The sequence below is a fragment of the Prionailurus bengalensis genome, chromosome D2, assembly GCF_016509475.1.
Source record: "Prionailurus bengalensis isolate Pbe53 chromosome D2, Fcat_Pben_1.1_paternal_pri, whole genome shotgun sequence".
NCBI classification, from domain to species: Eukaryota; Metazoa; Chordata; class Mammalia; order Carnivora; family Felidae; genus Prionailurus; species Prionailurus bengalensis.
The window spans coordinates 6,604,870-6,631,176 of record NC_057351.1 but is presented as its reverse complement, the minus strand read 5'-3'; the positions used below and the strand labels follow the sequence as shown (position 1 = coordinate 6,631,176).

The following is a 26,307-nucleotide window of genomic DNA, read 5'->3' as shown; positions in this document are numbered from 1 at the left end:
CCAGAACATACGGGAGGGCATTTTAGGGGTTCACTTCCCCAAACCCAGCAGTAGAAATACTCCTCTTTAAATTTTTTGTTTTCCCTTGGGGTTACGTTTGTCTCTCCCTATGTTGTTATTGTCTCCTTTTTGATTTTGAGGGCAAAGGAAGAGATGGCTATTTCTCTCCATGTTTTGGTCACGGAGAACAGAAAAAGAACACAGAAACCCAGAAATGGGTCTTTCTGAGATATGTACCTCATCAGATCCTTTCTCCTCACGACAGGTGATGGAAATGTACTGGCATGATGGGAGAAGCTGGTAACTTATAGGAAGCCAAGATGACAAGAATTTTCTTAAATAATCAGTAAGTAAAATTTTGTTGGCCCCTTGGAAGTCTTCCGATTACTGGGTGAATGTTGTACAAGAGACTATGGCAAAAGCATAGCACGATCAAATGACTGAAAAGTCTGAAAGAGAAAATGTTTAAAAAAGAAATACCCAAACACTTCAAAAAAACTCATGCTCACATTTGAGCGATTCTTCTTTCTGGTAAGCATGTCATTTTAGGTCGGGAACAGCGGTTGGGGAGATAGAGCCTAAGTATTTAAGGGATTAAGGGAAGATTCCTTTTATATTAACCTCTTCTCAATAAGCTCTTCTCAAATACAGATATTCTTGTTCCCCTCGGTTCCATGGGCCCCATTTCTTACCAACTTTTGGTGGGTACGTTTTGGAGGTTAATATGAAGAAACTTGAACTTGGCAACTGTGAATAAAATAGAGCTCCCTGTCTGCACCCTCTCGGTGCATCTCCTCTTGTACACATCTGTGGCATTAATGGTTGCTGGTTATCTGACAGTTAAATGTGGTTGATTTTGGTTTCGTTATGATGATGATAATGTCAGTGCACGGGGTTGCCTAGTGAAAAGGTTGTGTATTTCTGAGTCACACAGTCGGAGGCCTGACTCTTGCTGTTGTGCTGTTTAGTGGTTACTCAGCCCCTCAAGCTGAGTTGACTCATCAGTGTGTTGGATTTGATAATCCCGCTCATAAAGCAAAAGGCTGCGGGCAGTACTTTATGCTATGACTAGGACATTATAGGGCCACCGTAAAAGTACAGCTAACCGTTGAGTGACACGGCTTTGAATCACCCGGGTCCACTTGTCCACAGTTGTTTTTTTTTTTTTTTTTTTCTTTTACAGTACAGTACTTGAATAAACGGGTTTTCTCTTCCTTAGGATTTTCTCCATAACATTTCCTCCAGCTTGCTTTGCTGTAAAAATACAGTATATAGTACACATAACATACAAGATGTGTGTTAATTGAGTGTGTTATCAATAAAGCTTCAGTCAGCAGTGGGCTGCCAGTGGTTAACGTTTCTGGAGAGTCAAAAGTGGTACAGGGGGCTCTGACTGTGCCGAAGTTGGCGGCCCTGACCCAGGGCTGTTCAAGGGTCCGCCGGAATCGCTTTTGTTCCTTATATTTGTATCACGGCTTCCAGATGATAAGCCCATATTGTGAGTCCAGTTGGCCAGCTCAACTTCCTCCTCCTGTCGGGCAGCCGTGGGTTAGTACTGGACGTATCAATAATCAACACGTCTGTGGCATAAATACTCCCCCACGTGTGGGAGGACCAGGAAGTGTGGCTGGGCAGGAACACCGCAGTCCGCACTTTGCTACCGGCCACGTACCGCAGTGCCCAGAACACCCTGAGCGTAGCCCCCCGTGACGAGTTCTGACCACTTGTTGCCTCTGCCTGTAGTCTCGTTTATTTGAGTTGTATGTTTGTACAATCCGAGTTCTAGCGATGGCTGTGTTTCCCCACGGGCTTGCCAAAAACCCCGAGAGCGTGACCGTCTGCCCTCGGCGGACCGGTGTGAACAGCACCACGGGCGGCACGTTTCCTGTGAAGCTGTGTTTCAGCCACAGTTCTTCAGGTGCCTGTCTCAGCTCCGGTGGTAAGGGTTTGATTTGGTGGATAAAAGCACGGTTTGCTTTGGAACCTCAAGGCCATCCTGCGCCCATGCCTTCTGGGGTTGAAGACCAGTCCTGAGACGGGTTTCGAACGTCCACCTCTGTTCTTAGGCGTGTGACTGGAGTCCTCCGGGCGCGGCCTTGGCTTCGTAACTGGCGCGGGACCCCTCGTCTCTTCTGGCTGCGTGGTGACCGTGCTTGTGGTTGAGTCAGTCTCGAGTCTCTTCTGTCCCTTTGCTGTGCTCCCCTGAGTCCGCCTCTCATCGGGGACGAGCAGGCGGGGGTCCTCCTCACTCACGGTGGCACGTAGGTTTGCTTTGGTTCAGAAAGGAAGCTTTAATGAAAGTGAGTTGTCTGCAGAGGGAGAGAAACAAAACGAGACGGTATCTGGGCGGTTTCAGGTTCCCACAGGCTTGATGAAAATCTTGGGGAGGAGAATGGAGGGCCGAACGGAAACTGGACCAGATTGCTCAGAGTTTCTTCCAGAAGCAGTTTGTTTAGTGTTCTAGCTCGCCCTTGAGAAGGAAACAGTTGGAGCCTGAGATTGCTAAGGAACAGCTAAGATTGCGGTGGTTGTTTTTTTTAAATCTCACCCACCTAGCTCTCAAAACACATTCTTCGTTGAACCTTAAAAAAAAAAAAATGCCTTGCATATTTCAAAACATTCGTTTCTGTCGGTTCCCTGAAACAGATTTACGTAATCTTAAAACACTTAGTTCTCTTATTTCCTCCTAAAACAATAGATATTTATAGTTCCTACTGAGTCAAGGACGGGCTTGGATTATTGCTAAAGTAATTCTTGTCCATTTCAAGCAGAAACTGATGGATAGAAATTGGAGACCTTTGCCTCTGGATAAGAAATATTAACCCACGTCATGGGGCACCCGAGCGGCTCAGCCGGTTAAGCATCTGACTTGGGCTCAGGTCATGATCTCACAGTTCATGAGTTCGAGCCCCACGTCGGGCTCTATGCTGACAGCTCAGAGCCTGGAGTCTGCTTCAGATTCTCTCTCTGTCCTTCCCCCGCCCGCCCCCCCCCCCAATTTGTGCTCTCTCTCTCTCTCTCTCTCAAAAGTAAATAAATAAACATTAAAATTGGTTTAAAAAAGGAAATATTGCCCCATGTCTCAAGTTGAATAAGGGTGTCTTTGGTGGCTGTGAAAGCAGACATGGGAAAAATGACCAACAGAGAAACCTCACCGTGCAGAAAATATTCTGATTTATAATTTCTTCCCCCAGAATGGACCCGATGCTATTTCTGGACATCCCCAGTGTAGATGAGTGTTTGATGAGGGAGCTGTTAGGTGTGTGGTCTTCAGATGTGTAAATGGTACAGCCTTACGTGATGTCCAGTCACCACACTCGGAAGTTTGCTCGGTACTTAGGACTTGTGGGTTATGGGGGTGGATTCCAGTACAAATAAGACGGCTCATTCCACGTCAAAACCGATCAAGTGCAAACATAGAAAGCTGTGATTTCAAAACACATGCAGTCAGTGTCATTAGAGGTATATTAACTACTCTGGAAACTCAACAGGAGAGAGAAGTTACCTGTGTGGCAGGAGTGATGAGGCCAGGGAGAGTTTTAGGAGCAGATGACATCTGAAGTGGGTGTTTTGTGAGTAATGCCTTTTTCTGGTTTTCTTAAGTTTATTTACTTTTGAGAGAGAGAGAGAGATCGCGTGTGCATGCACTGGGGACAGGGGGCAGAGAGAGAGTGGGAGAGAGAATCCGAAGCAGGCTCTACATCGTCAGTGCAGAGGCCAACATGGGGCTCGAACTCACGAACTGTGAGATCATGACCTGAGCCCAAATCAAGAGTCCACGACGCCTAACGGACTGAGCCACCCAGACACCCCGTGAGTAATGCCTTTTAGTTAAAATACCTATTTTAAAAATTCTAAAAGTTAACCAGTGCTAATTGGAAAGAACTTTTAAAATGTGAACCTTATTCAGACTGGAAAAATTCATCGATACCATCACTGCCCAGAGACACCATCAGTAACATTGTTTTTTTTGCTTTGTTTTGTTTTGTTTCGGTATTCTGCCATACTCTTTCTGAGCCTGGATTAGATTCATCCTTTTTTCCTTCCTAAAACAGATTATTTGTTTTATTTTTTTTTTTTAATTTTTTTTTTTTCTTCAACGTTTTTATTTTTTTATTTTTGGGACAGAGAGAGACAGAGCATGAATGGGGGAGGGGCAGAGAGAGAGGGAGACACAGAATCGGAAACAGGCTCCAGGCTCCGAGCCATCAGCCCAGAGCCTGACGCGGGGCTCGAACTCCCGGACCGCGAGATCGTGACCTGGCTGAAGTCGGACGCTTAACCGACTGCGCCACCCAGGCGCCCCCAGATTATTTGTTTTAAATATCGTTTTAACACCTGAGTTGATTGACAGTGTACTGAAAGCATGCCACCGTTAATAAACACACACTTAACGTCGTGTTTGTTGTTGTCATGCGGCACTTCACGCGTCACGTGGTCTGTGATGTGTGTACCCAGTCCCCCAGTGGTGGGCATTTTGGTCGTGCTCAACTTTCCGTTCTGGTGAAGCCGGCTGTGACGGACCTCTTTGAGCGTGCGTTGTAGTGCACTTGCCCAGTTACACGCGCAGGAACTTGGAACAGAGTTGGGCAGTGCTTAGCGCGTCAGCTGGAAGGAGCAGTGTGAGGCAGGGGTGGGGGAGGAGGGTGTCACTCTGGGGCAAGGCAAGTGGATCCGCACGTTGGGAGAGACGGGGCCTTCCAGGTCGCACCCTTGTCCTTTCCTCTTGTCTGTTGGGAGCCATATTGGGATCTAGCTCCTACTTCCAATGAACATTCTGAGTGTCTTCAGTTTTCCTTAATTTCCCTTATTGTGGGGAGAATTAACTAGTTAATTGTTATGGATCACGGGTAATTAGATAGTAGTTATAGATGATAGATAATTAATAGTTCTTCTTTCCAAAACCTCTGGAGAGCCTTAAGCAACCGGCCAGTCGGGGAGTGAACAAGTAATGGAGATTGGGAAGAGATTGTATGTGTGTGTGTGTATGTGTGTGCGTGAGAGTGTGTGTGTGTTTGTGTATATGTTTGTGTGTGTGAGTGTGTTTTTGTGTGTATGTGTGTGAGTGTGTGTGTGTGTGTGTGCGTGCATGAGAGTGTGTGTGAGTGTATGTGTGGGTTTGTGTATATGTCTGTGTGTGAGTGTGTTTTGTGTGTATGTGTGTGAGTGTGTGTGTGTGTGCATGAGAGTGTGAGTGTATGTGTGGGTTTGTGTATATGTCTGTGTGTGTGTGTTTTTGTGTGTATGTTTGTGTGCGTGAGTGTGTGTGTGTGTGTGTGTGTGCATGAGAGTGTGAGTGTATGTGTGGGTTTGTGTATATGTCTGTGTGTGAGTGTGTTTTGTGTGTATGTTTGTGTGTGTGAGTATGTGTGTGTGCATGAGAGTGTGTGTGAGTGTATGTGTGTGTTTGTGTATATGTTTGTGTGTGAGTGTGTTTTTGTGTGTATGTTTGTGTGTGTGTGTGTGTGCACGTGTAGAAAAAAACTGAGAGCAGAGGAGCCGGCAGGTTTGAAAAGCAAAGGAAACATCATTAATACGTGTGCTTTATACACTTTTTAACAAACTGAGTAAAATTTAAAGATGCTTTGGGAAAGATACAGATTAGGAGAGAAGTATCATAATTTAATAATAATACTATCTTATATTTACTAGGTGCTTTTATGCGCTTGTGTGTTTTACTTGTTTTTTTAAGTTCATGTATTTATTTTGAGAGAGTGCACGTGGGGAAGGGGCAGAGAGGGGGAGAGAATCCCACGAGGGCTCCTTGTCGCCAGCGCAAAACCCTGGCGTGGGGCTCAAACCCACGAAACCGCAAGATCATGACCTGAGCCGAAACCACGAGTCAGACACTTAATCGACTGAGCACTCCGGTGCCCCTGCTTGTGTTTTAAATGCACGGTTTTACTGAAGCACATCTCAAACCCCTTCTTAGGGAGAGTGCAGGATTCCCCCCATTTTGCAGGTAAAACAGAGGCCTCGGAGGCTGGCTTGTGGAGGGCATCCCCGGACTTGATGTTGGAGCTGAGGGCTTGGGGCGGGAGGGTCATGAGGCCCTAGTAAGACGATCCCTGACAGGTGACATGGAGGGACAGCTTCTTTCGTCGTCACCAATGGGAAGAAAGCACTTCCTGAGCCATTTTCCCTTCCCTTCCTGGGAGACTGTGTTACTGCTATTGCCAGAGCTTTCCGGCCACCTTCCTTCCCTTTGGGAGAGGGGAGGGGGGAGGGTTCCGCTTTCCCACCCCAGGGGGGGTTGACCCCCGTGGCCATCTTGGCCGGAGGACTTATTTTGGCCGAAAAAGTGTGACTAGTGAGGACACATGCCATTTCCCAGCAGCAGAGGAGGCCTGCCGCGTCGCTCCTGTCCCCGCCACGAGGCCCGCACGTCCCAGGGAGGGGTGCTCCTTCCCCCTCCGTCCCGGGGAGGAGCACGTGGGCAGCCACAGCTCAGTTCCAAGGAACCAAACAGGAGCCAGAAATTAGAGACAGCCTTTCTCTGTCGTTGGTGCTCTGTGATGCTGCAGCGTAATTTAGCCCGAACCGATGCGTTCCCGCTGTCGTGTTGCTGTCTGTCCCCTGCACTGTCGAGGTGAACCTTCATCACACGTTATCCCTTCAGTAAGGCATTTAACCAGGTATTTGGGGCGGCCCCCCTTGCCCCTCATTTCCTTCTTCAGACACTTGTCGGACATATCCCGGGTCAAGGGCTGGACGTCCAGTCCCGGCCCCCAGCCTCAGGAATCTTCGAGCTGGGCGCCGCGTATCCGGAAGTGGTAAAACAAGGCAGGCGGCTGGGTCCTAGAGACAGTGTCCCGTGGTCACTGGCGGGCCGTGCTCGGAGGTGGACCCGCTCTGTTGCCATCCTCATGACACCCTTGGAGTGGCTTTGCTCTCTGCCACCTAAGCTCATCTTCCCCCTTCTCTCCTCCTCCTCCTCAACCCGTGTGTACTGCACTGTGTAGTTTGTGCCGAATGCTAGATTTCCTTACTCCCCACTTGCATTTGTGCTGAAACCATTTGTACCAGCTCATCCACTAGATTAGTGTCTGTGTCCTTTCTCTTGACACGTGTTGCAAGCGGCTTAACATCACACAGGACATTATCTTAAATTTTTCCTCATCGTATAAATTGCTTGACATTTAATTAATTTATTACAACAAAATTAAACTCTCAGTAAATTATTGACTGTTTTTGTTGATTTTTTTCTCCCCTTGAAGTTACTGATTCTTTTTTCCGTGACGTGTTAAGGCTCTGCGTGGACTTCGTAAATACCTTACCTCCGTTCGGGACAATTCGGAGTTGAACTGTCTTATTTCAGATCCCGTGTCTGACAGTCTGACAGGTGTTCAGGAGATCTGACTTGACTTCACGTTCCTAGCGACTAGGTGTGGCTTCGGACCGTGGAGAGAAACCGAAAGTTCCTACAGGTCTGTCCAACCTGTAGTTTCCGGGCTGAGACAGTGCATGATTTGGCCACTCCCTTCCTCTCTGATTGAATTCAGCTACTTTCTGTCTTGTTACTTCTGACCACCTCTCCACTTTGACTTCAAAAGGCACATGGTTAATTTATTATTCAAGTCCCATCTTGGACCAACGGCTTTCAAACTTTTTTTGTCCAATATACGCAGAAAGAAAAGGTCATCAAGTCGGACAGAAGGAACACTCGGGGAACTGCTGTGATTTATTGGTAATGGTGTGCTTTTAAGTTTGGGTGGTAGGTTCATGATTGTTGACTTTAATATCATTTTTCCTGACAAATAATGTTAAATGTATTTTCTTGTATGTATTAGATACTATCTAACCAAAATTTTTTTTCAAAGGTAGAACACAGTTCATGTTGTTAAATGCACCCATTGCGTTTATATTGGCATAACTGTGACATTAGTTATTTTAACAACTTTAATTTTCTTGTAAAACGTCTTAGATGGGCATTTTAATAGAGAGTGCCCTCTGTTTTCAACAGAGCAAAATAATTTTGTTTTGAAGACACTATTTATTGATCTTTGATTTCCCGATGATCTTCATGTAAATATAAGAATCAGTGTAGTTGAGGGCTCACCCAGAGAAATATTTTCTTTTGTTCTAACACAGAGAAGTATCCTCTGTTGGGAAGGATATAGAAAGTTAATGTCTGGTTATCGAAAGGGACTGGCCACTAGTCCCTTCGTTTTTTTGCAGGAGAATCTAAATATTTACAGAGTCTGAAACGTTAGCTCTCCGTCTCCTCAACTGTAAGCCCACGCCTGTTTGTCAGCTATGGAGATCAGACATGACAGCCCCAGCTTGGGGGTCAAACATACATGGCTTTGAAGCCAGCTCTGACTCATCTTAGCCGTTGACCTTGGGCATCAAAACCTTCTTGACGCCCAGTTTCCTTGTGGGCTCAGTACGGCTGTTAACACCTGCCTTGCTGTGTTGTGTGCACTTTAAATGGGAAGTAACATCTGTACAGTAGGAGCCACTGTCATGACTGGATGCTCAGCACATGAATTAAATTGAGCGTATTGTTCTTGTTCCAGGTGGAATTTCAAGTACATTTTCCTGTAGGAACAGTGTGAAGAATGAGGTTTGAGTACAGTATCAGAAATATTATTAACACTGTACTTGGATCCATCATAAGTTAAATAGGCTTTTAAAGACTGGCCAGAGAAGCCAATGTCTACGTTTTATCTCTAGTGAAATGCATTTCAGGTACCACCTAAGGGTTCATTGACTTCAGACCTTAGAAGTGAAGTGAACTTTTAGAATGTAATTTATTACCAGGTTGAGGACTGACTGTTTAGATAACCTCTTGCTCAGACATAAAATGGAATGTCTTGACAGGTGGTGGTGTTTTTTTGGGCAGACAGATGAGCCCTCCTTTCTACTCCTGAGAAGGAAACTCACCTTCTGGAGAACTTACAACTCTTCCTGCTGAGCCAACGATGTAGTTCCAGCGTAGACTGGCCAAAATTGGGACCTTGACCACTGGGTGGGCGTGTTTTTCCTGAGAATCTTAAAAATTCCAACTATGGGATAATCCCTTTTAGGGGCAGAGCTGGGAGGTAAGTGGAAGAAGGCAGGTTTCAGGAAGGGAGAATGGAACCGACCTGTAGGAGCAGAGATGCCACTTTGCCCTGCTGGAGCCATTTCGCGTACGTCCTCAAGCCCAGCTGCCCTGTGGCTTTCCTGTTGCTGGGCTACTTAGAGTCCACACAGTGCACCTCGCTCTTACCCATGATGCTCCACGTGCCATTTCTGTTACCTGCAAGTTAAAGAATGCTGACTAACTTATGGGGTTGTTTAGACTTGGAATACTGAAGAAGTTGTGTCTTTGTCATGGCAATTATAATAAATATAATTACATAGTAGGACAGCTGATTGAGGACATACCTTTTTGAGAACAATGGTGGTGTTGATTCCCAGTTCATAAAAGCAGAAATGTATTAGCAAAATCAAAGGGTGCTAGTGACTGTGTGTGTGTGTGTGTGTGTGTGTGTGTGTGTGTGTGAGAGAGAGAGAGAGAGAGAGAGAGAGAGAGAGAGAGAGAGAGAGAATGAATGACTCCTAGAACACACTGATGATCACCAGAAGGGAGGTGGGGGGAGATGGATGAAAAAGGCGATGGGGATTAAGGAGTGCACTTGTTGTGATGAATACCCGATGATTAAAATAAAAACTTTGTAAAAAAGAGAGAAAGAGGATTAACGACTCTTGACCGGAGTTTGCTCTAACGCACGCATCTTATGACGTGTAGATTTTAAACCAAATAAACACAGAAATTCAAGTGATGATTCTAGTAGTTGGGAGTTGCCTCGAAGCACTGCCCTTTGCTACCACTTACAGTTGCGAGCACCTGCAGGTGACCCAGTGGAGGCTCGTGGCTGCACCGTGTACATTGCGAGAGATGTTTGTCTTTAAGGAGCAATTGGTACTTTGGCAAGATTGGCAGATGTGTGTGCGTGTGTTCCTTTCCAGCAACGGAAGGTGAAATGACTTAGTGCCTCTGTTTCCTTCAGTGGGCCAGTGTTGGAGGAACTGAGACTTTATGTGATGACACTCTTTTGTAAACTGTACTTCCCTTTAGGAAGCATCCGGTTCGCTCTGTCTCGGCAGTGGCGCTCTGTATCGTTGGGGCATGTCATAAAGAGCAGAGAAACGCGCCTGCCACTTGAGGTCTGCTTGCCAACTGGTCTGAACAGCCATCAATGGTTGCTTACTCTCGAGGGGGCAGCAGTCAGAAGGAAAGTTTTCCTTTCTCCTCTGCGGCCGTTGTAGAACTGAAACACCATGTATCTCAATGACAGCTGTTTCTTCAGAATCTGTTACGTCCTGGTCTTTGAAACACGATCTCTTCCTCCGATGGACTTTTGTCATCTGGGGGGAGAGAAAGGTCAGGGGTCTCAGGAAGAAGGAAGATGCCACAGTTCTGGAAGTCCATTTCGGGATGGAGTTATAAAGAATAAGGTCGGTAGGCATTTGGAGGAAAGGAGAGTTGTCTAAGGCTTGACCCCGTGAGGAGGGTTCCAGGAAATGGAAGTGTCTAGAAGGTGACAACTAGTATGAAGGGCGAGTTGAAGGTCATCAGCCCCGGAGCCTGTATGTACTGTGCCTGCTGCTTCGAGGGAACAGGAGACCAGTTGGGTTATTTGACTGAGGGTTTTCAAGGTGGAAGATGGCTGTTAGACAGTTGGAGGCCAGCTTTGGAATGACTGACACCGTGGCCTGGGCCCCGTGGGCTCATGGTCACTTTTTTTGAACTGTGCAATGATAGTCTGTACTTTGCATAATAATTTTAGGGAAAAAAGACCTCCTAGAAACAGTTATCCTTTTTCTACGGTGAGAACATTCCAACAGCATTGGCAACTGTGTCCTCATTCCCCAAGCATAAAGGTCACTGTAACCGTCTTTTAAGTGCCTTGAGTTATGGTTGCAGGTGAACATATTTTTAAGCTTTGCTTCCTAGACAGAGCACCCAGGCTATGAATTTTAAGTTTGACTGGATCCTAGGCAACAGAAGCAAACTTAATTGTCTCTCTCTTTCCTGTACGGCTACTTTCCCTTCCTCTTTCATGTACTTCACTGTATCTGTGTATGTCTACACACACGGACAATTGCATTTTCGAGACTGTAGGTGTTGTTTACGGAGTTGCTCGCATACCTGTAGGTTGTGTGTGTGTGTGTGTGTGTGTGTGTGTGTGTATCCTTCTGATATAAAAGAGCTATTCATGGTGTAACAGCCAACATATTATCAGTTTGGCCAGTATAACTGGTTATAATAGTTTTGTAAACAGAAAATCACTGTGCTTAAAAATACATATTAATTTGCGTGACTGTTTGAGGAAAGTTGCCTATAAAGCAGATATTTTCCTTTTGATCTCTGCTATAAAACCAGGTTAATTGGTAGAGAGAGGGAAGGTTTACGACATGGTGGCATGCTGGACTTTCACATTTATCAGGTGCTGGCGATGATGCATTAGGAGCACAGAGGGAGGGACCTGGCCGCTGGAACAGCATTCAAGGGACACCCAGCCTTGGTGACCTGGCATAGGGGGATGAGTGCATGAGCTGGGAATGGGGGAAAACGGTACAGATATGTGAAGCCCACATAGGAGGCCCTCATCATACCTGTTGATACTGAATTCTCTGGAAAGGGGCAGGGCTCAGATGACTCCAGAATTTAACTTAAAGCATCCAGGATGATAAGATTACTTTTATGTGAGAGTCAACAGAGATTTTCAGCTTCATCATCTAGACTGGGCGAATGTATGCCGGTTACTAAGCATCAGTGTGAGGTCGTAGGCTTACCTTGCACCTGCCCTTTTTGACCATAACGTTGGTCTGTCAGGTGGAGGAATTCTTAGAGCCCTTAAGAGAGATGATGAAGCAGTTTGCTTAGGGCTGGCTTCCTGGTCACTCATGGGCAGAGCTGGGATTAGAGCTGCAGCTCTGGGTTCCTGGTGCCCTGTTCTTTCACTCTTACATGCTGGTTTGCAGAAAATCCCAGTTCAGAAAGGGTCTTTGATCTCACTCTAGATCTCATCTTTGCTGTTGAGTATTTTGAAGACATTTTGGCCCATAGAATGACTGGTTCTGAACAAATGTGCGAAAGTTAAACTTAGGAGATCTTCTCCAAAGCCAAGAAGATTTTCTTTGTAACTTAAAAAAAAAATTCTTACTCTGCTAAAACTCTCTACTCCCACTAACCATCAACTCCTTTCTTTACTGGTCCACAGAACCTGGTGGTTCTGGAGGCTTCTGTGATTTGCCAATTCCCAGTTACCTAAAGTTTCCTTTAAGTATTTTTCCTCCAGAGTTATGTTTAGGGCACAGTAACCCAGATGGAAAGAGTATTTGAAAATCATTCTTACTTTTTTAACAGTTGATTTACTGTGGCGTCAATGAAATCATTTCCATTTTAAGCCTTTTTTTTTTTTTTTGGTAGTAAAGCTCCTATTGTATAACACCAAATCCAAGGATCTGAATCAAAAGTTTCTTTAATTAAAAAAAAAAAGTTTATCTTGAGAGAGAGAGAGAGAGAGAGAGAGAGAGAGAGAGAGAGAACACGTGCGAGCAGGGGAGGGGCAGAGAGAGAGAGAGAGAGGGAGAGAGAATCCCAAGCAGGCTCTAATCAGCCTCACCTGGGACTCAATCCCAGCAACCAAACCCTGAGATCATGACCTGAGCGGAGACGGAGCCACCCAGGCACTCCTCTTTAATTTTTTTTTTTTTTAATCACTCAAATAAGGGACTCAGACCATACAACACCAGAGTACTATTTCAGCTCTAAAATTATTTGGATATTTTAACATTGAAAAGACTTTTTTTTTAAAGGCCACTTGGTCCATAGTTTTGGTGATTCTGACTCAGAGCTTAGAGGGACAAGACAGCACCGTTGAGTGCCTGCTGTATGTCCAGCACTGTGCCAAAAACGCTGCCCATGTATTGTGACATACGAGCTGTCCCACAAGCCGTGTCAGGCGGGTGTTTGGTCCCCCTTCTCTGCAGATAATTAACTTGCCCAAGGTCATTCGTGTCAGAGGTCAGGTCTGAATCTGCCGTGATCCCAGATCCCATGCTCATTACATCCAGAATCACCGCCTAACTCGAGAACTTTTCCCTGAAGGAGTGGAAATCAGCGTCCATCCACTGCTCAAGTATTTCATAACAAGATTAATTCTTGTTTGGAAAGAGTTTCTGAAGAGCCATCCACCATTTCCTTGAAGTTGTTAGAGGCTGAAGTTAGAAAAAAAAAAAAGATTTTTTTTTGTTTTTTTTTTTTTGTTTTAAAGGCTGTAAAACGGCCCCGAAGCCCGATATAAATCAAGAAAGGAAAGTTCCGCCTTAGCCGCCAGTGAACACGCTTATTGGTTAGGACTGGCCGGGCTGACTCATTTCTTTTTTGCTGTGTTAGACGGCCACACCCTGCATTCCAAAAACCCTCCGCCGCCCGGCCACGCCCGCGGCCTCCGCGCGGAGCCTCGGGAGCGGCAGTCGGCGCGCCAGCTGCCCGCGCCCCGGAGCCCCGCGCGGGTGTCCGTGTCGGGGTCGGCGCGCGCCGGCCGGCCAGGCCGCGGGGCGAGGCGCAGGGCCCGGGGCGCCCCCCTCCGTCCCCCTCCCCGCCGGGGCCGCGCGCGCGCTCACTCGGCGCCCCAGGAACCGTCCCGAGATCGCCCCCGGGGACCGGAGACGTAAGCGTGCGCCTTCGGGGACGCGTGGCGCGGATCGGGTGCCGTGCGCGGTGCGCGCCGCGCGCCGCGCTGGCGGAGACGGCGGGCCCGGGTGCGGGCGGGCCCGGGTGCGGGAGGCGGCGTGCGCGGACGCGCCGCACGTGCGCGGGGCCCGGCTCCGCTTGGGGGCGTCGCGCGTCCCCGGGGCAGCCTTTCGGGCGGGCGGGCTTGCGCGGACGGCCAGGTTCCTGGGTTTGGGGGAGTCCCCCCTCAAGGTCCAGCGCCCGTGCCTGCCGAACGTCCCCGGCGAGCTCCCGTGCTGGCGGGGAGCCGGGGCCAGGGCAGCACGTGCTCCGCGTGTTTACTCCACCGCCACGCGCCCTGAGCGTTGTGGCCAGCAAGTGCTCGCGTGACCGGCGCATAGAAGTCCCCGCAGAATGCCCGGCCTGGCGCCCCCGGCCCCGTGGGTGCTTGCTCTGCGCGGCGGCCAAGTCACACCGAAGTGACAGCCCGGGGACCTGAGGTCTCCGTCCAGTCCCCTCTCCACCCTGTTGCCTTCTCCCTTGAAACTGTACGTAGAAATAAAATCGTGGAACTTCCTTAAAAATCTTCCTGTGTCGAATACGAGTCCGCCACTGCACCGAGATTTGTTTGTGTGCTGTACGTGAAGTATGTTTTTGCGAGGGGGTGGGGAGGTGTCCGGGACAGGAGAAGCCGAATCTCGTGATTATTCTGGTTGGCTGAGGACGCACACAGTGCCACAGGCGTGTGTCGCCGTCGGAAACACGGACCGTCCAGGCAAGGCGGGCCGAGGGCGTCCTGGTAGCGGAGCGGGTGGCGGGAAGGTTGTAAACTGAACCGCGAAGTTGCGAACGTGAATGGCGAAGCTGTGAGTGGTGCCCTTCTCCTTCATTCACGGAGACAGAGACGACTGCAAGCCGACAGGCCCTGTGGCAGAACGGCGCTTTGCAGCTGACTTCGTAGCTCTGGGAAGGAAACCTCTCTAGAAAGAAATCCACATGTAGTAATTAAATTAATTGGATGGAATTTTTAATTAGTTACACCTTGACCTCCGGGTAGCGCTGTGTCCAAGCTCACAGGCTTGTTGCTCTGTCGCTCTGACTTTAACTCATCAAGTGCCTCTGTGTGAGATGTGACAACACGGAATCCTGGTTCTTTTGAGGACCAGCCTGTGATATCGAAAGAAATGGCGTGAAGCGCCCTGGGGTAGTTGGAAAACTCCCCCCACAGGCGGTGACAAGGGGAAAATATTTTGGTAAATCTCTCCAGTGTCTAAAATCTAAAGGGATGAAATAAACTTAGATTTTTTTAAGTTTCCTTTTTCAAGTTTATTTATTTTGAGAGAGAGAGAATATGGGGAAGGGGCAGAGAGAGAGAGAGAAGCCCCACTCAGGGCTTGAAGTCAGGAACCCTGAGATCAAGAGTTGGACACTTAGGGGCGCTTGGGTGGCTCAGTCGGTTAAGCATCCGACTTTGGCTCAGGTCACGATCTCACAGTCCGTGGGTTCGAGCCCCGCGTCGGGCTCTGTGCTGACAGCTTGGAGCCTGGAGCCTGCTTTGGATTCTGTGTCTCCCTCCCTCTGACCCTCCCCGGTTCGTGCTCTGTCTCTCTCTGTCTCAAAAATAAATAAACATCCAAAAAAAAAAAAAAAAGAGTTGGACACTTAACCGACTGAGCCATCCAGGCGCCCATAAATTCGATTTTGATTTGAGCTTTGCCTAATAATTGTGACAGGGCCGGGCATTTAAGGACCTGCTATTATCAGGCAGTGAGATGCTTTACGCCCATACCTCATTTAATGTTTACATTATTGCCGAGGGATAGAGGTATTGTTTGTTTTATAGTTGAAGAAGCAGCTTTGGCAAGGTTACATCATCTCCAGATTTCACAGCCGGTGAGCTGGGTTTACACTCGAAGGTGGCGTTTAAGATTTGGTCATTTTTCCATGTGAAATAATCCACAGGAGTTTCTTCAGAGCAGGTGTGTGTGTGTGTGTGTGTGTGTGTGTGTGTGTGTGAGATTTTAAACGCTCTGTGTGTGTGTGTGTGTGTGTGTGTGTGTGTGTGTGTGTGTGAGATTTTAAACGCTCTGTGTGTGTGTGTGTGTGTGTGTGTGTGTGTGTGTGTGTGATTTTAAACGCTCTTTGTTGCCCCCGTGCCAAAATGCCGGAGTTCAAGGAATAACGCATTTACTTTGGGAGCCCATGGTCTTCAAATATTAACCAAGCAAAGCCCTTTTCTCGATGAACCTGTTAGCGCATGTGACCGCCTCATAGTTACTGATTTAGGGTGACTTTCTACTGGTTTTTTTTTTTCTTTGAAGCCCTTTTCATTGTGGACTTGCAGATTCTTCCTGCTCCTCATTCACCCAAGGGCAAGGGCAGCTCAGGAGTTCTGTCGTTGTCGAATCAAGCCGCCTGGTCCGTGGACATCCAGCGGTGGTATTCTCTGCGTGTGAGCGTGCACCCGCAGTAATTTGTCCGTGATATGACACATTTTTAAACTTGTTTTCAGCACACAGGTTAGCGTCGCACCTGTCTATTAGGAACGGTGAGGTCGTGAAGGTCACGCTCCGCGCGCTACGACTTTTCTTGTCAGGCGAAGGTGACGAAGTCTCCGTGTGTCTCACCAGGGGCGGCCGACAGCTGGAGGGTCCATCTGCTGGGTCGTCTCTTGGGATGTCCCAATGAAAGAGAACGAGGCCGTGAGCTGCAGTATCTATGCCAGAACTGGGTACCGCTCACACCCCCACCTTGTCGTCGTCACCATCTGTTGACACAGAACGCCCACCTGCCTTCCGTGGCAAGATGCCAATGCCGTGGCCTCCTCCCGAAACCTGTCTAAATCCTCGCCGCACTAAGTGACTTGAGTTCTGGAGGATGTTGAAAGCACATGCCGGTGTGATGATAACACCCCTGGGGGGTTATCTTGCGAAAATCATGGAGAGGAGGAAGTGTGCCGGGCAGCTTGGCTTTCAAAACTGGGGGTGGGGGGGATGGTCAGTTCTGGAAACTTGACACTCAGGGCTTACGTTGGCATCATCTAGCAGAACTATAACTGACAGTCTTGAAAAGACGGGTAGCGATCGATTTAGAAAGAGTGGCGACGTTCGGTATCCAGCGTCACTCCTTTCCATCTGACCTCATTTCCTTTTTGGTGGTGACCGGACAGGTATGTCAGCATTGCCGTAGGCGATGACAGGTCGGCCTCAGCCAGACAGTTAACAAAAGTGCTCTGTGTTCTTTGCTCAAGGTGGGACAGATGTAGGTGGGACAAGTGGGTTTGCGTCTTGTCCCAAAGGGGGATGGTCGGGAGGGTGACGTCAGCCTCGCGCAAGGTGCCAGCGGTGTGGGGCCCTTGATAACAGTTGGAGGAAAGACCTCACGCACTGGCGGAGGTGGAGTATTTAGAACCAAGGAGGCGACGGTCCCTGAGTTCTCTGGAGCACTGGAGATGGTGGTAAAGAACAGGGACTCGGGGGCGCCTGGGGGCTCAGTCTGTTGAACGTCCGACTCTTGGTTTTGGCTCAGGTCATGATCTCAGAGTTCATGGGCTCGAGCCCGAGTTAGGCTCTGCGCTGACAACATGGATCCTGCTTGGAATTCTCTCTCCCTTTCTCTCTGCCCCTCCCTCCCTCCCTCTTTCTTTCTCTCTCTCCCTCTCAAAATGAGTGGACAAACTTAAAAAACAAAAAAACAGAGCAGGGACTCTGGCTTGACTTCGGGCAAGTTACTTGACTGTTCTGGGCCTCTGTCTCTTCATTCATAAAACGGGGTCAGTAATACCTACTTTATATGGTTGTCAAAGATGTCCAAGGATTAAATTAGATAATCCACGTGAAGTGCTTAAAAACCAAGCCTGATGTAAATTGTATGTGTGAGACGCTAGTCCTCTGTTGATCCTGCCTTTACCACTTTGGGCAAGGCTGTGTACGTTTCTCGGTCTGTGTTTCAGTGTGTGCCCAGAATGGGGTAATCCAGTTTGGCCACGGGTCTGGAAACTTTGAACAGAGGTTGAAGATGCTGGGGACGCGTACCTTCGCGCAGAGGCTGAAAGATGGTCGTTGGGTCCTGTAAAGTGAAACACAGGGGGTCACGTTCTCAGTTGTGTATGTTCTATCCAGTCCAGCAGGTGCTTTCTCTTAAGGAGCTGTCGTCTGGTATCCTAGAAATCTCCATGAAACTAGAAGTTAGAAGCGCTCTTTCTTGGTATCAGTATGATCTAACTAACAGTGATGCGATCTGAGGCACTCAGCTGAACGCAGTGGTTTCCCGGGCTGGTGGGGAGGAGTGTGCTGTGCACGTTCAGTGCGCAGAAGCCCGGGACGCTGCTAGCGGCTGCCTGCGTGGGAGGAGCCCCTCGCCCAGGAATGAAAGGTCCAGTCCGCATGTCATCAGTGCTGAGGTTGAAAGCCCCTGCTTGTTCACTCTTCAGTATGTGTTCCTGAAATTTGAATCCTGATCTTTGCTCTAGCTCTGTCAGAGGGAGCGTTAAGGGTCTGTTTAGGAAAGGGCCTGGGAGAGTTCATGCGTTCTGGAATGTGCACACGTATACAGTGTCTACACTTTATTAGCAGCCCAGCAAGATCTCATTTGCTCCGTTCCCCGGAGGAGTATTTTACAGGGGTTCAGGAGTCAGATAAGCCTGTGTTTGCATCTCGGCCGTACTGAATTAACCCGCTGTGTGATTTGGGGCAAGTTTCTTTATCTGTGAAAACCCAGTCCCTGTCTCATGAGAGTCGCAGGAATAAACGAGGCCACGTACATAAATCTTGCAGTCCGGTTCGTAGGCACAGTGGTAAGCCATTGTTTTGTTTTGTTTTTAATTAACTTTTATCTATTGATTGGTTTTGGTGGTGGGATTAACCGAGGCTTGCTGACATGTGAGACTTGGAAAGAGGATGAATAGAGAAATTGGATTTCTAATAGCAGAAAGACAAGAAACAGAAAAGGGGTCCTGGTCAGGATTCAGGAGGCTGGAGTCTTAGGAAGTGTGAACTGTGGCCTGTGGGGAAGGCCCGTGGCATGCACCGAGGGCAGAAACGCTCCAGAGCGGGCACAGCAAGAGCCCTGTTACCCGCCCCCCTCTCCAGCCCTGTACTCACCCCCCCACCCCCACCCCGCTGCTGGGACCAGCCCCGGGGCCTTTCTGCCTCTGTGAGCTGTTCTACCGTAAAAACTTGTTTGGAGCGTTTGATCTTGGGCAGTTTAATTAACTCTGTTTTCTCATCCTACTCTTGATATTGTGGTCTCTTAATAGATTTCCTAGTGCCTTAAGGTACAGGCAGCACCCCCAGCCTCGTGTACACGCAAACGTGTGAACTCTGCAGCCTCAGTGACTTCCTATACCCGCTCAGCCTCCCCACGGAAGATGCAGCAAAGCTTTCACGTGACTGCTCTTCCTGTCACCGCATTGGTGTGGCAGTCGCGTTCTAGGAGTCCGGAGGCCATCCGTGAGTCAGGCAGCACATCCGTGAGATCAGTGGAAAGTTCGTGTATCTGACTTTAGAGGGATTTGGTGCGTGTGTGATGAGGCGTGGGTGGAAAGATTGGCCAAGCCGCCCACGGTGCCCACAGCCCACCTGCTCTCTGCTTTGTAAAGGGAGAGAGTTTTGCAGCCCGGTTCGTCTTCCAGGATTGGCCGGAGAGACGCAGCAGTGAAAAGTTCCCTGGCTTAGCAAGAGGCTCTTACTCAGGTTGGAGGGTTGGAGTTAGTTAGTGGACTCTTTTTTTTTTTCTTTTTAATAATTTATTTTTTAATTTACATGCAAGTTAGCATATAGTGCAACAGTGATTTCAGGAGGAGATTCCTTGGTGCCCCTCCCCCATTTAGCCCATTTCCCCCCTCCCACCACCCCTCCTGTAACCCTCTGTTTGTTCTCCATATTTATGAGTCTCTCCTGTTTTGTCCCCCTCCCTGTTTTTATAGTATTTTTATTTCCCTTCCCTTATGTTCATCTGTTTTGTCTCTTAAAGTCCTCATAGGAGTGAAGTCATATGATTTTTGTCTTCCTCTGACTGGCTAATTTCGCTTAGCATAATACCCTCCAGTTCCATCCACGCAGTTGCAAATGGCAAGATCTCATTCTTTCTGATTGCCGAGTAATACTCCATTGTATGATATACCACATCTTCTTTATCCATTCATCCGTCGATGGACATTTGGGCTCTTTCCATACTTTGGCTATTGTCGATAGTACTGCCATAAACATGGGGGTGCATGTGTCTCTTTGAAACAGCACTCCTGCATCCCTTGGATAAAAACCTAGTAGTGCAATTGCTTGGTTGTAGGGTAGCTGTTAGTGGATTCTTAAAGAGATTTCGTTTTTGCGCTCAAGGTCCCTGCTGCCTTTGAACTGAATCGTTTGCATCCTACTGAACACGGGACTTGAGCCCTCGAGTGGAGTGAATGTCAGTACGCTCTCCCGGCAACTTGCCTGTCTCTGGGTTTGTGGAAGTCTTTCCTCTTGGAGCAGCGGAGAGACTTCACGCTGTTAGAGCAGGAACGGCCCGGGAGCAAAGCGCAGCAGCCACAGCCCAAGCGGCACGTGGAAGAGGAAGGACTTGGGGATCAAAACCCACTTCTGAGGAATTTGCGACACAGGCTAAGCCCCGTAGTGCTCGTAGGCCGTCATGAGGCCACCCTTCAAACTTGCTTAACTCCCCTGATTAAACGGAAAGAGAAGGTGACGTGCCAGACGCTCCTGGCCTCACGCTGCCTGAGGGTTGCTGGGTTGAGAGCAATAATGGCGGAAACTCGGTGGTTCTACCAGAGAACCCTGAGCTGGGTACACAGGAGTCGCAGACCTCTGTGCGGTCAGAAGGAAAGAGGTTGATCATCCAGACGAGCTGAAAGTCAGGTTACTGATGGACGAAGGAGATGACAGACAACGTAGAGTCCTAGGTGGTGCCATGGCCACAATTCTTGAAGCCCGATTCGATGATTTCCCCGCTTAGGGTTCTTCCGCATCACTTTGCTTTCTCAGATGTGGGTGAGACTAGAAAATTCCCTGAGCTGCGACAGGCATGTTGAAAGGGCTCGAAGGCTGACCGTGTATTTGCTTCTGCCGGGTCGCGTGCCGCACTGTTTGCTAGCGAGATCGCGGGTTCTAGACTTGTGCCGAGTCACCAGACGTGAAGATAGGTTTTTGCAGGTTGAAACGGAGTCCCGCCGAAAGGCCCAGACACATCTCGGACACAGAGGGAGCAGAGCGATTTAATAAAAGTGTCAAAGTAGAACAGAACAGTGCACCTCCTGACCCGTGTCCATGGGCTTGTATTCTTCACAGTTTAAGCTTGGTGTGTGATGAATTCTTTGATGTACTGATTTAAATAGGTCTCGTGGGTGTAGTCTTCCTCTCTGAAAAAACATCCGATCCCCCTCCCAGAAATTCCTAGAGCCTTCATTTCACTGGAATCGCCGGTTTCCACCAGCAGCGTGGTTGCTCTGTGGGTACCGGACGTGAGGGCCGGGTAGACCCCTCACCCCTTCTCACTTGGGAGAGAAGACCAGACCCCGAAAGGGACCAAAAGACATGTGCGGGGTGAGCGGGTCCGTGGGGGATCCTGTCACTGTGCCGGGGCCGTCTGTGCGCCTTTGAGATCCGACCGTTAGGTTCCAGACCGCGCTTCGCCTTGCCCTGGCCCCTGACCCCCGCAGAGCCCCCCCCCACCCCCACCTCACGCTGCGGTGTCAGCCACCCAGGAAGCCACAGAACGTAGCTCCGTCCCATGCCCACCATGCTTTCTTGGGATTGCTTGTGGGGTTCCTCGTGAATTCTGCTTCGAGCAAACACATGGCCAGCAGATTCCAGCCTCTGGGCTACGTGACGGTTTGTACTTCTCCCCACACGTGTTCAGCTGGCATTTTTATTTTAACGCCACCGTGAGTGCGGTTAGCATGTGCCGTCTCCTGATCGTCTTGCTGATGAACCGCAAGGCTAAGGGGCCACCCCGGCGAGTCCTCTAGGGGACGGTACCCTGCAGACACGCTTGCTTCGCGGCTGGCGCCCGTCTTCACCGTGAGCGTGCTCGTCTCTGGGACTGGTGAGGCAAGGGTGTGATGTCCGTTGCAGTACCAGTCTCGTGTGTTTTTCGGTTTGTGCGTGTGCTCCTTCTGCTGCTTCGAAAGTGTTGAGAAAAACGGAGTGTAGCTCAGTGCTTATTCATGCTGGAAATGCGGGGTTCGTCCTGTGAGTGACTCCCGTGAGCATGAGTAAAGCGAGCCGGGACACATCGTTGTAGTTACAACGTCATCTCACCCATTCCGGCTTCGCTAGGGAGCCTATCCTGCAATTGTCAGGAAATCACACAGATTACCTAGCAGCCAGAGAAGCCCCCAGTCAGAGCAGTTCATAGCCAGAATGTCACTGGTTTTTTTCATTGTGTGTTTTTTTAAAATTTTTTATGACACAGAGAGACCGAGCACAAGCGGGGGAGGGGCAGAGAGAGAGGGAGACAGAATCCGAAGCAGGCTCCAGGCTGTGAGCTGTCAGCCCCGAGCCCGACGTGGGGCTTGAACCCACGGACTGTGAGATCATGACCTGAGCCAAAGTCAGATGCTTAACTGACTGGGCCACAGGTGCCCCCACTGTGGTTTTTTATTGCTAAGATTCTTTTAAAGGTTTTAAATAAATACAAGGAAATAAAGTTTTAAATAAAAGAAGTCTGCGGTTACTTGGTTGTCAAGATGATATGTCCGTCTTTTGGGCATTTGGGGTTCTGGAAGCTGTGGTTCCTTTTAAAATCTATTCATACAAGACTGCTTTTTTAATACTTTGTTGACACTGTTAAGCTGGAAGTTTTCCTGCCGTCCACGTTGTTGACAGTAATAGATTTTTGCGTGGTTGAGCAGCCGTTGGAGGAAGACTTGTCTAGCAGGTCACCCGGGAGAGTCACCTTCTTACAGCCTTAGCATTCACTTCCAGGAGCGGAGTCCTCGGGAGGGTCAGGAGCCTGATGTTGTTTACTCTGACTGTGTCCGTCCGTGCCTCGGGTGGAGATATGGAAATGAATGTTTCCAACCCAGAAACCAGTCCTCACCAGCCAGCCCAGATCGGGGAGGTTGGGGGGCACAGTGTTCCACAGACTCCGGGGTGTTAGGATGGCCAGATGGCGTCTGGTGCAAAAACCACTGCGTCCCAGTGACCCTGCAGGGAGCCGACCAGCAGGTGGAAAACAGAAAGACATCTAATGCTCTCTGTGCGTGAAGAGCTACTCTTCCCGGCCCTGGATTCAAGTCCAGGCCTGTCCTTAGCCCCCACCGTGTCCTCCCGACTTCTTCCTTCTCAGGCTGCCACCGTGTTCCGAGGAGCTTCCTTCTCTGAAACCGCCTGGACCACAGTCTCCAAACATGGCATGTCCGTGGTGGGGAGCAGGGAGGCTGGGAGTTGTTGTTTTTAAACTGTGACTCGAGTCCGCTAGAGGGACTGATCCCTCTACAGAGCCTGTGTCTACACCCGCCCGTGCCCCACCACAGCCCACAGAAAGCCCTCGGCATAGCTCCTGCCCCACAGTGGGCGTGGCCGCGCGCATTCTGCTGCCCGGTCCCCTGGCCGCTGTCCACGTGCAGACTTCTACAGCACATACGTGACCGTGCAGTGAAAATGCACTAAAATGAACAATCCGGTTTCTAACGCGCACCCGCTGCATTCAGGTGTTCTGTAGCCACGTGGACCTCGGGGGGGGGGGGGTGGGGAGCAGATACAGAACATTTCCCTCCTCTTGCTCCGGGGAAGGTGGTGCGTGCGGCCTCAGGGAGAAGAAAGGCCGAACGGCACTGAATCCCTTGTCCAGGAATTCCTGTGTAAATCAAAACATTTTCAGGGCTTACTTTGCTCCTTTAAGCCAAATGAAGGTACGTCGCTGAAAATTTTAGGTTTGTGCACGTTTGAACTTGGCATTGTAGCAGAGCCTGGCAGGTTTGAGAGCAGCCCGGGCTGAACCTTGGGCAGGTGGGGCACGTCCGGTGCTGGTTGGCCCGGGCCCAAGGCAGGAGACTAGAAGCCGCTTGGATTCACCGCGCAGGGGAGGTTGGTGAGGTGGCTTGTACCCGGGCTGCGAGCCGGGCACGTGACCTGGGGGTCGGCCGCAGCTGGAAGTCACGCGGCTCGGGCTGCGGAAACGAATGGGGGGCCCGGGTACTGACCCTCAAGGGGCAGCCGGGCCGAAGCCACAGAGGGGGTCCAGACGGGTCCGCGGCGAGGGACGTGCCGAGTCTTCCGCCGGGGCCTCCGTCGCGCGGGGCAGGCCCTTCGCTGGGGTAGAGCCAGCCGCCAGGGACGGGAAGGGCCCACGCCTGGCAGCCCGCTGTGTGTTGAGCCGAGTACCTGTCGAGCGGGGTGCAGGGTGCTGGGGGCAGGGTGAGCCCCTTCGGACACGCGGCGTCCAGCAAATCGCTTTCACTGCGTCCCTCCAGCGGGACTCCCACCCCCCTCGGGGCGGGGGCTGTGGCGCAGACCCTGCGGCAGAGGGGGTGCAGTTTTAGGTTCTTAAATTGGTTGAAAACTTGCTGAAGTGCGTTGTTTGCAAGGTGTTTGTTTTTTTTTTTTCTTAATCGAAGTTGGTATTTTAATTCCAGCGAGTTAACCTACAGTGTAACACTAGTTTCAGGAGTTCAAGGAAGTGATTCCGCACCTCCGAACGTCACCCCGCGGTCATCACGACAAGCACACGCCTTCGTCCCCAGTCACCTGTTATCCCATCCCCCACCCGCCTCCCCTCCGGCGACCATCAGTGTGTTCTCTGTAGCGAAGAGTGCGTTTCTTGCTTTCACTTTCTTTCCTTTTGCTTGTTTCTGTTTGGTAAATTTTCCCTGTGAGTGAAATCATATGGTATTTTTCTCAGACATGTTACTTAGCATTAGTCTCTCTGGTTCTATCCACGTGGTTGCAACTGGCAAGGTTTCATTCTGTTTTATGGCTGATACTCCATTGTATATATTCTCTGGTGTGTATGTATATATGTGTGTAAATATACATATACACACCACACCTTCTTTATCCATTCGTCAGTCGACAGACATTTGGGCTGCTTCCATAATTTGGCTGTTATTGATAATGCTGCGATAAACATAAGGATGCATGTGCCACTTAGTTCATTTTTTTTTTTTTTTTTTAATTTGGATAAATACCTAGGAGTGCATTTGCTGGACGTAGGGTAGCTCTGTTTTAAACTTTTTGAGGAACCTCCATACTGTTCTCCACGGTGGCTGCACCAGTCTGCGTTCCCACCAACAGGGCACGACGGTCCCCTTTTCTCCGTATCCTTGCCAACACCCGTTGTTTCTTGCGTTGTTGATTTTAGCCATTCTGACAGGTGTGAGGTGATATCTTGTGGTTTTGATTTGCATTTCCCTGATGCTAAGGGGTGTTTAAGCAGCTTTTCACGTGTCTATTAGCCGTTTGTGTGTCTTCTTTGGAAAAATGTCTCTTCATGTCTTCTGACCATTTTTTTCACGGATTATCCATTTTTTGGGTGTTCAGTTTGTATGTTCTTGATGTATTGTGGATAATGACCCTTTATTGCATATCATCTGAAAAATACCTTCTCCTATTCAGTAGGTAGCCAGCAGCCTTTTAGTTTTGTTGATTGTTTCCCTCGCTGTGAAGAAATTTTGTATTTTGATGGAATCTCAGTAGTTCATTCTTGCTTTTGTTTCCCTTGCCTCAGGAAACATCTGGAAAGAGCTATTAACGGCCGATGTCACAGAGATTACTGCCTATACTTTCTTCATGGACTTTTATGATTGCAGGTCTCACATTGAGGTCTTTCCATTTTGAATTTTGTGTGTGGGGGTGTTTGCTGTAAGAAAGTGGCCCAGTGTTATTCTTTTGCGTGTAGCTGTCCAGTTTTCCCAGCACCATCTGTGAAGAGACTGTCTTTTTCCCCTTGGGTATTCTTTCCTGCTTTGTTGAAGATAAATGGAGCATATAATTGTGGGCTCATTTCTGGGTTTTTCTATTGTGTTCTGTTGATCTGTGTGTCTGTTTTTGTGCCAGTACCATACTGTTCTGATCACTACAGCTTTGTTATTTAACTTGAAATCTGGAATTACAGTAGCTGCAGCTTTGCTTTTCATTTTCAAGATTGCTTTGGCCATTCGGTGTCTTTTGTGGCTCCACATTTTAGGATTGTTTGTCCTAGCTCTGTAAAAAATGCTGTTGGTAGTTTGATAGGGATTGCATTCAGTCTGTAGATTACTTTGGGTGTATAGACATCTTAGCAGAATTTCTTCTTCCAGTCAATGAGCGTGGAATGTCTCTCCATGTCTTTGTGTTATCTTCAGTTTCTTTCATCAGTGTTTTATAGTTTTCAGAGTACAGGTCTTTTATCTCTTTGGTTACCTTTATTCCTAGATAATCTCATTATCTTTGGTGCAATTGTAAATGGGACTGTTTTCTTAATTTCTCTTTCCGCAGCTCCGTTATTGGTGAATAGAAGTGCAACATGTTTCCGTACGTTGATTTGGTATTTTGCGACTTTACTGAAATAGTTCGATTAGTTCTAGCGGTTTTCTGGTGGAGTTGTTCAGGTTTTCTATATATAGTATGTCACCTTCAGATAGTGAAAGGTTTACTTCTTCCTTACTAATTTGGATGCATTTTTCTGTCTGTTGTGGCTAGGACTTCTAGGACTGT

At 48.8% G+C, this 26,307-nt stretch overlaps 1 protein-coding gene across 2 annotated transcripts in view; it reads left to right on the top strand.

Annotated features, from left to right (window-relative positions):
* Positions 1-265: 265 nt before the first annotated feature.
* Positions 266-26,307, top strand: part of SGMS1 (sphingomyelin synthase 1) — a 116,473-nt gene continuing 90,431 nt past the window's right edge. The window contains exon 1 of one of the 2 annotated variants that reach the window (XM_043596149.1): positions 266-346. The gene's annotated coding sequence lies outside the window, so the exon portion shown is untranslated. Of the gene's footprint in view, positions 347-13,446; positions 13,671-26,307 lie in introns of those variants that run through there. The other variant, XM_043596150.1, reaches the window with a different exon arrangement.